Consider the following 7184-nt stretch of genomic DNA (forward strand, 5'->3'; position numbering starts at 1 on the left):
TAATAAAGCCTCGTTTGCTGAAATCATGTGACTTGCCCAGTTTGATACGCACTCCGAGCCACTGATTCGAAACAAAAGATTCATAAAGGTTTAAAAGCTTCATGACGCAGTGTTTTGAAAGCGCCCATCACTAAATTTAACTCGTTCAACAAATTGTCGACTTTGCTCTTTCTGTGTAAATAAAATTGAGTATGAAATCATGGATGATTATGAGTTTGTTTTTTATAATGGAGTGACAGGAGTGGAAATTATACTGAGGTTTAAAAGAACTAAGGTTTCACTGCAGATTTTTAGTATTGCATGTTTAACACTAGGCCAATTTCACAAGAATGGGAAGAAAATTGGGAAGAAACTTCACTGCTTCTCTCTCCATCCAGATTCGAGGATGTTAGCCGAATTGTTCTACAGTACTCTTCCACTACAGAACCAAGGCTGAGGAAAGCTTATAAATTCTTCATTTAAGAGTTTATTCACGGGTATCAAGCAGGGCCGTATTCACCATTGAGGTCTGGACCTCTGTATTTTTTTTCCGAGGTGTATATTAAAAGTCATAAAATAATTGCCTAATAATAACTCTTTGGTGACGCATAGATCATACACCGCAGAGGTAACCGACCTTCTCAGGTGACCGCTTTCTTGAGTTGACCAATGAAATAGGCTGGGGGCGGACTTTGTGCTCCACAGTGCTGGACTATGTCAACAAACCGGGCAGGACGTGCACCTTAATCCACTTAAGTGTTATGAAATAACTAGAGCGTTGTACTAGTCATCTGCTTGTAGTTCATTGCCATGATTCATCTCCACCCAGTCAGACACCATCTGACAAATAGCTCCAGCATGCGGTCACGCTTTGTTAAACAGTGGCCTTCCATCATGAGTGAATTAACTATCTACCTGCCAGCTAACATTAATTCCATCCATCCAGTGACGGACTGATAATGATATGTTTTTCTTTCATATCAGTTTGTGTAGGGTTGAAATGCATGTTAAAATGATGATGTACCGCTATATATTTTTGCTGTCATTGCAAGATTATCCTAGCAGAGGCCTGTAACATTTACAAATAAATATCAGTTTACCCCATGGTTACTTTCTTTACTGACACAGACGAAGATTAAAGAGCGGGTACGACCCACTGTGCCCAGAATATGATTAGCATTATGTTACTGTGATGTTTAACACAAACAAAAACTTTTGTATGTACATGAACAATTAAAAAAAAAAATGTATTATTGTATATATTTGTTATTTGGGCGCACGGTGGCTTAGTGGTTAGCACGTTTGCGTCACACCTCCAGGGTCGGGGTTTGATTCCCGCCGTGGCTCTGTGTGTGTGGAGTTTGCATGTTCTCCCCGTGCTGCGGGGGTTTCCTCCGGGTACTCCGGTTTCCTCCCCCAGTCCAAACACATGCATGGTAGGCTGATTGGCATGTCTAAAGTGTCCGTAGTGTATGAATGGGTGTATGTGTGAGTGTATGTGATTGTGCCCTGTGATGGCACCCTGGACTGGTACCTCGCCTTGTAAACTGATGTGTTCTTATACAGATGTGTTCAGAGTCACAAGGTGAGCGTTGTGTTACTGCTTATGCATGTATCTGTGCAGCTGGAAAAGGGCTGTGCAACCATCTAACAGCTCTGTTGTAGCAGACGCCCACGTTGTGCAGCTTCGTCTAAAATCTGTCCCACCAACAGTGGCCTGCACAAGTGAACCAGAGAGATGGCATCGTCCAAGGACACAGGTAAATATAATGCATGTTGGGGTGGAACATATGTATGTATGTGACCCTTTAGAGGTTTTTACATATTTTTGTAGTTTAAGACTAATCGTTTGTATTCATTTCTTTAGGTCCACTTCCAGATCCACATCCTGTCCTCCGGAGCAAAACTGAGCAGATTCACCCACAGCCTTTGCTGGCACATGTATTAGAGGGCATATCCAAAATATAGTCGGTACCCTTACAATTTGGTCTTGTACCTCATGGCAGTCCACTATCCACCCATGGCTGCAGATTTCCCCGATGTAAATTTCCCCAGTCCGCCTGTACATGGTAGTCAGTTTAGTACTAATCTTAATTTTGTTCCTACTCACCATCAATCCCTTCATCTGAAGTCTATAAAGGTGTCCCACAACTTATCTTGTCAGATTGAACAAGGTACTAGTCTACAGTCAAAATGTGCTGCCTGGGCACAAGTACGTCATCCAAGGGCAAGTAGGTTCCGGGAGGTGCTTTGGGAATCAGCTAGCCAGTCATTAGCAGCACGAATTGTAAAGGGCACAAAACAGACAAGTGCTATGAAACGTGGACTTGAACTTGAGCCAGATATTTTGAAAAAATATTCTGAAACAGCCAATGTTAGTCTTCTACCTTGTGCTTTTGTTGTTCACACAGATGCACCACATCTGGGAGTCAGTCCAGATGAGAGAGTATACGATCCATCTGAAATCTTCCTATTCGGGTTGGTGGAAGTAAAAAAGCACGTCTGCTGGCAGTATAGGTCAGGCTCCATTTATTTAAATCCATAAGGGTCAAGCCAAACTCAAAGAAACTCAGACAGACTACTGGCAAGTTCAAGGCCAGCGTGCAGTGACTGCTCTGCAGTGGTGTGACTTTGTGACAGACACAAAATCAGACATTACTGTACAGAGGATCTGGCGAGATGATGTCTTTATAGCATCCACGAAAGAGAAGCTATACATCTACTACTATGATGTTTACACAGAAATGTAGCTTTCTATGCTATGAACACCTGACATTTGTTATGATACCTGAGGTGGAAGCAAGCGCAGGCGAAACAGATGCAGGAAAGCAGGGGACAGGCTGAAGGTGTAGTCGTAATGCAGGCAGTAGTCAGACGATCAGGCGAACAGACAATACTAGGCTTGGGCAGGGAATTGTAGTCAAAACATGAGGCGGGAAATCCGTAAACCAGTAAAATTCAAATCAAAGACAACGGCTTAGTGGACTACAGCGACGGGACTGCAGAGTGATTACTTCGCCAGGAACCAATGTTCTAAGCATGTTCTATATACTGTGTGGTTGTAATTGTGTGCAGGTGTCCGTGATCAGAACTCCGGAGAATGTGAACGCTTGCGTGCATGGGAAGTGTAGTCCTCGTCGGCCATGTTTGTGCACTCTGTGAACTGTAGTCCCGAGTACACAGCGACATGACAGAGCCCCCCCAAAAGGGCTCACTCCGGGAGCCGGATCCCTTCGGGCCTACCTCTCCTCCGCGGTCCTGGCCTTGCTGGGTGAGTAGCATGGAAGTCCCTACACAGGCCTGGGTCCAGGATGTCCTGGGACGGGATCCAGCACTGCTCTTCAGGGCCATATCCCTCCCAATCCACCAGGTTCTCTAGTTTACCTCTCCGGCGCCTGGAGTTCAGGATAGTCCTGACGTGGTAGGCTGGTTGGCCATCCACTTCTAAGGGCTCCGGTAGCGAGTCCCCGGGCACCGCCGTGGCTAATGAACCGGGGATAACCGGTTTAAGGAGGGAGACATGGAATGACGAGGCGAGTGATATACTCTCAGCTCTCAGATTTGTAGTAAAGCTTCATGATTTTTAAATGTAATACTTGTAGATGTGGCTAAATGAAAACAGTCTTGTGGACTGTAATTAAATCAAACGATACAGAAAAAGACAACAGATATACTGATTATCCCGATATACTGATTAGCCTGATATACTGATATACTGATTACCCTGATATACTGATATACTGATATACTGATTAGCCTGATATACTGATATACTGATATTCTGATTAGCCTGATATACTGATTAGCCTGATATACTGATATACTGATATACTGATATACTGATTACCCTGATATACTGATATACTGATATACTGATTAGCCTGATATACTGATATACTGATATACTGATTAGCCTGATATACTGATTACCCTGATATACTGATATACTGATATACTGATATACTGATTACCCTGATATACTGATATACTGATATACTGATTAGCCTGATATACTGATATACTGATTACCCTGATATACTGATATACTGATATACTGATATACTGATTACCCTGATATACTGATATACTGATATACTGATTAGCCCGATATACTGATTAGCCTGATATACTGATATACTGATTACCCTGATATACTGATATACTGATATACTGATTAGCCTGATATACTGATATACTGATTACCCTGATATACTGATATACTGATATACTGATTAGCCTGATATACTGATTTACTGATTATCCTGATATACTGATATGCTGATATACTGATTAGCCTGATATAGTGATATACTGGTATACTGGTACACTGATATACTGACATACTGATATACTGATATACTGATTAGCCTGATATACTGATATACTGATATACTGATTAGCCTGATATACTGATATACTGATATACTGATTAGCCTGATATACTGGTACACTGATATACTGACATACTGATATACTGATATACTGATTAGCCTGATATACTGATATACTGATTAGCCTGATTAGCCTGATATACTGATATACTGATATACTGATTAGCCTGATTAGCCTGATATATTGATATACTGATATACTGATATACTGATATACTGATATACAGATATACTGACATACTGATATACTGATATACTGATATACTGATATACTGATATACTGACATACTGATATACTGATATACTGATATACTGATTAGCCTGATATACTGATATACTGATATACAGATATACTGATATACTGACATACTGATATACTGATATACTCATTAGCCTGATATACTGATATACTGATATACTGATTAGCCTGATATACTGACATACTGATATATTGATATACTGATATACTGATATACTGATATACTGGTTAGCCTGATATACTGATATATTGATATACTGATATACTGGTTAGCCTGATATACTGTCATACTGATATACTGATATGTTCAGTATATATTAATGATGGTGTCAAGGATGTGACTAACATTGCTAAGTGCTTGAATGCAATCAATGTGCAATTTTATTATTTTTTTAAACTATATAATTTATGCATTAAAATACATTTAATACATTTTACTGTCTGTAGAATAAATCAGTTAAATAATGTCATTATTTATATTTATATAATATAAATATTTTATTATTATTATATTTATATAATCATCAGTTTATGTTTAAATATAAGTTATAATGAGTCTTTATGAGCCTTTCTTTGTCATATATATTCACTTATCCCAGCATGTCAGGAAGTTGGGGTCAGAGTGCAGGTTCAGCCATGATACAGCGCCCCCTAGAACAGAGAGGGTTAAGGGCCCAATCAGAAACCCAGAGCCTTAACCATCAAGCCACCACTGCCCCTATTTATTTATTTATTTATTTAATTATAATAATGATAATGAGTCAGCTTTATTACAGGAATAATCTTTATTCCTCCTGTCTGATTACATAAAAAGTGAATTTCGTAAAAGAAATATGAAAGACTTATTAATGGAGAGAGTTTTGAAACACTTGTTTGAGTTTGGATCAGGTAAAAAAGCGCCGGTCAATTATTTCCGTGATGTTAGTCACCCACTCGACGCCGGGGTCTGCACACACACGACGACCTTTATTTAGGGTAAAGCTGTAGAGGAGAGAGAAGATTTACATCAGTGTTAAACTGCAATAAAATCAGAAGCTCCAAGATCATTTATATTCTATTACACATAACAGTAAAGCAGCAAATTCATTCAAATATTTACACACAATAATAAACGAGGGGGTGAACGCTTACATGACTCCAGGTTTTGTACACTGATGCTCTGTTTCTTCATACGCTGTAATATATTTTGCAGGGATTGGATGTGTCTGGTAATTGAAACAGCACTTACTTGGTCCATGTCCATCTGCGTGAAAACATTTATGCATTCAGTTCTGTGATTAAATGTTCAATAATAAGATATTAGACACTTTTATATCTAGTATGAGATGCAGACTATTGCAGCTATTAAATTGTATTACGTCACAGGTGAATTCTGGACTGTGATTGGGTAGAAGATGTTAGAAGCTCTGACTGTAGCGCAGGTTTATATCAATGCGCTCTCAGTTTAACACGTTAGCGTTTCCATAGTAACGGCTCACTCATGGGGACGTGCACTGCGGGGACGTGTACTTTGCGTAAAGAGACATTAATTTAACTTTTATGGAAGGAGTCTCCAGTGTCAGGTTTTTTAACATGATAAAGAGAGGCTGGTGAGGGAGATATAACGTGATATAACGTGAGTAAGAACAGGAGCTAACTTGTTTCACCAACATTAAATGTAACTATAAATGGAAAAAAATTATGAAAGGTCGTTCTTTAACTGTTAAAGATTGTAACCGTTGACAACATGTTGTGGTATAAGAGGAATAAAAGACTTGGGGCCGTGCTGTTACAGGAAAATAATCAAGTTCAGGGTGTTAGCAGTAACTCCGCTTCATCACACCACCACATCGCTCAGTATTTTACTGTAACAGTGCGACAAACACACAGTTTATTAATGCTGCTTATTCTCAGCAACCTGCTCGTCTTTTTAGGGAATTCAGCATCATTATAAACCAGAGGAGTTTAGTGATACTACTACTACTACTACTACTACTACTACTACTACTACTATTAATAATAATAATAATAATAATAATAATAATAATAATAATAATAATAATTCTAGGGACAAAAAGGTTCAATATTAAAAAGTTTTAAAAATATATTTTAAATAATATTTAAAACTTTATCTTACTGTGGGCTGTTGTGAAGGACTGAAGGCAGGTGAGACCCATCAGAACCAGCACGAGAGAACGAGAGACCATGGTGATAATGATGATGATGATGAGGAGGAGGAGGACGATGGTCACGATGTGAACAGAATGGTATTAATGCAGACTCATTCTTCAGTTTATATAGGCTGGTAAGAAGAGGGGGGGCGTGTGTGTGTGTGGTCTGGTTGTTTGTAGGTGACAAAAAATGTTTCATTTTGACTAAGAAACAAAAAAAATCCATTTCTGTCACAGGAAACCCGTTTGCGGTTTTCGCCTACAGTGAGGAAGAACTGAGCGTTTAACACTTCATAATCAAACTCATCAACACACTACTGTACAAACTCTACAGTTTTACTCACACTGCCATTTGATCTCTTCATGCCATTATAACTGCACATCTGAGTTCAAGCACGCGTCAGT

Source organism: Ictalurus punctatus, chromosome 7 (genome assembly GCF_001660625.3).
Source record: "Ictalurus punctatus breed USDA103 chromosome 7, Coco_2.0, whole genome shotgun sequence".
In the NCBI taxonomy this organism is placed as follows: Eukaryota; Metazoa; Chordata; class Actinopteri; order Siluriformes; family Ictaluridae; genus Ictalurus; species Ictalurus punctatus.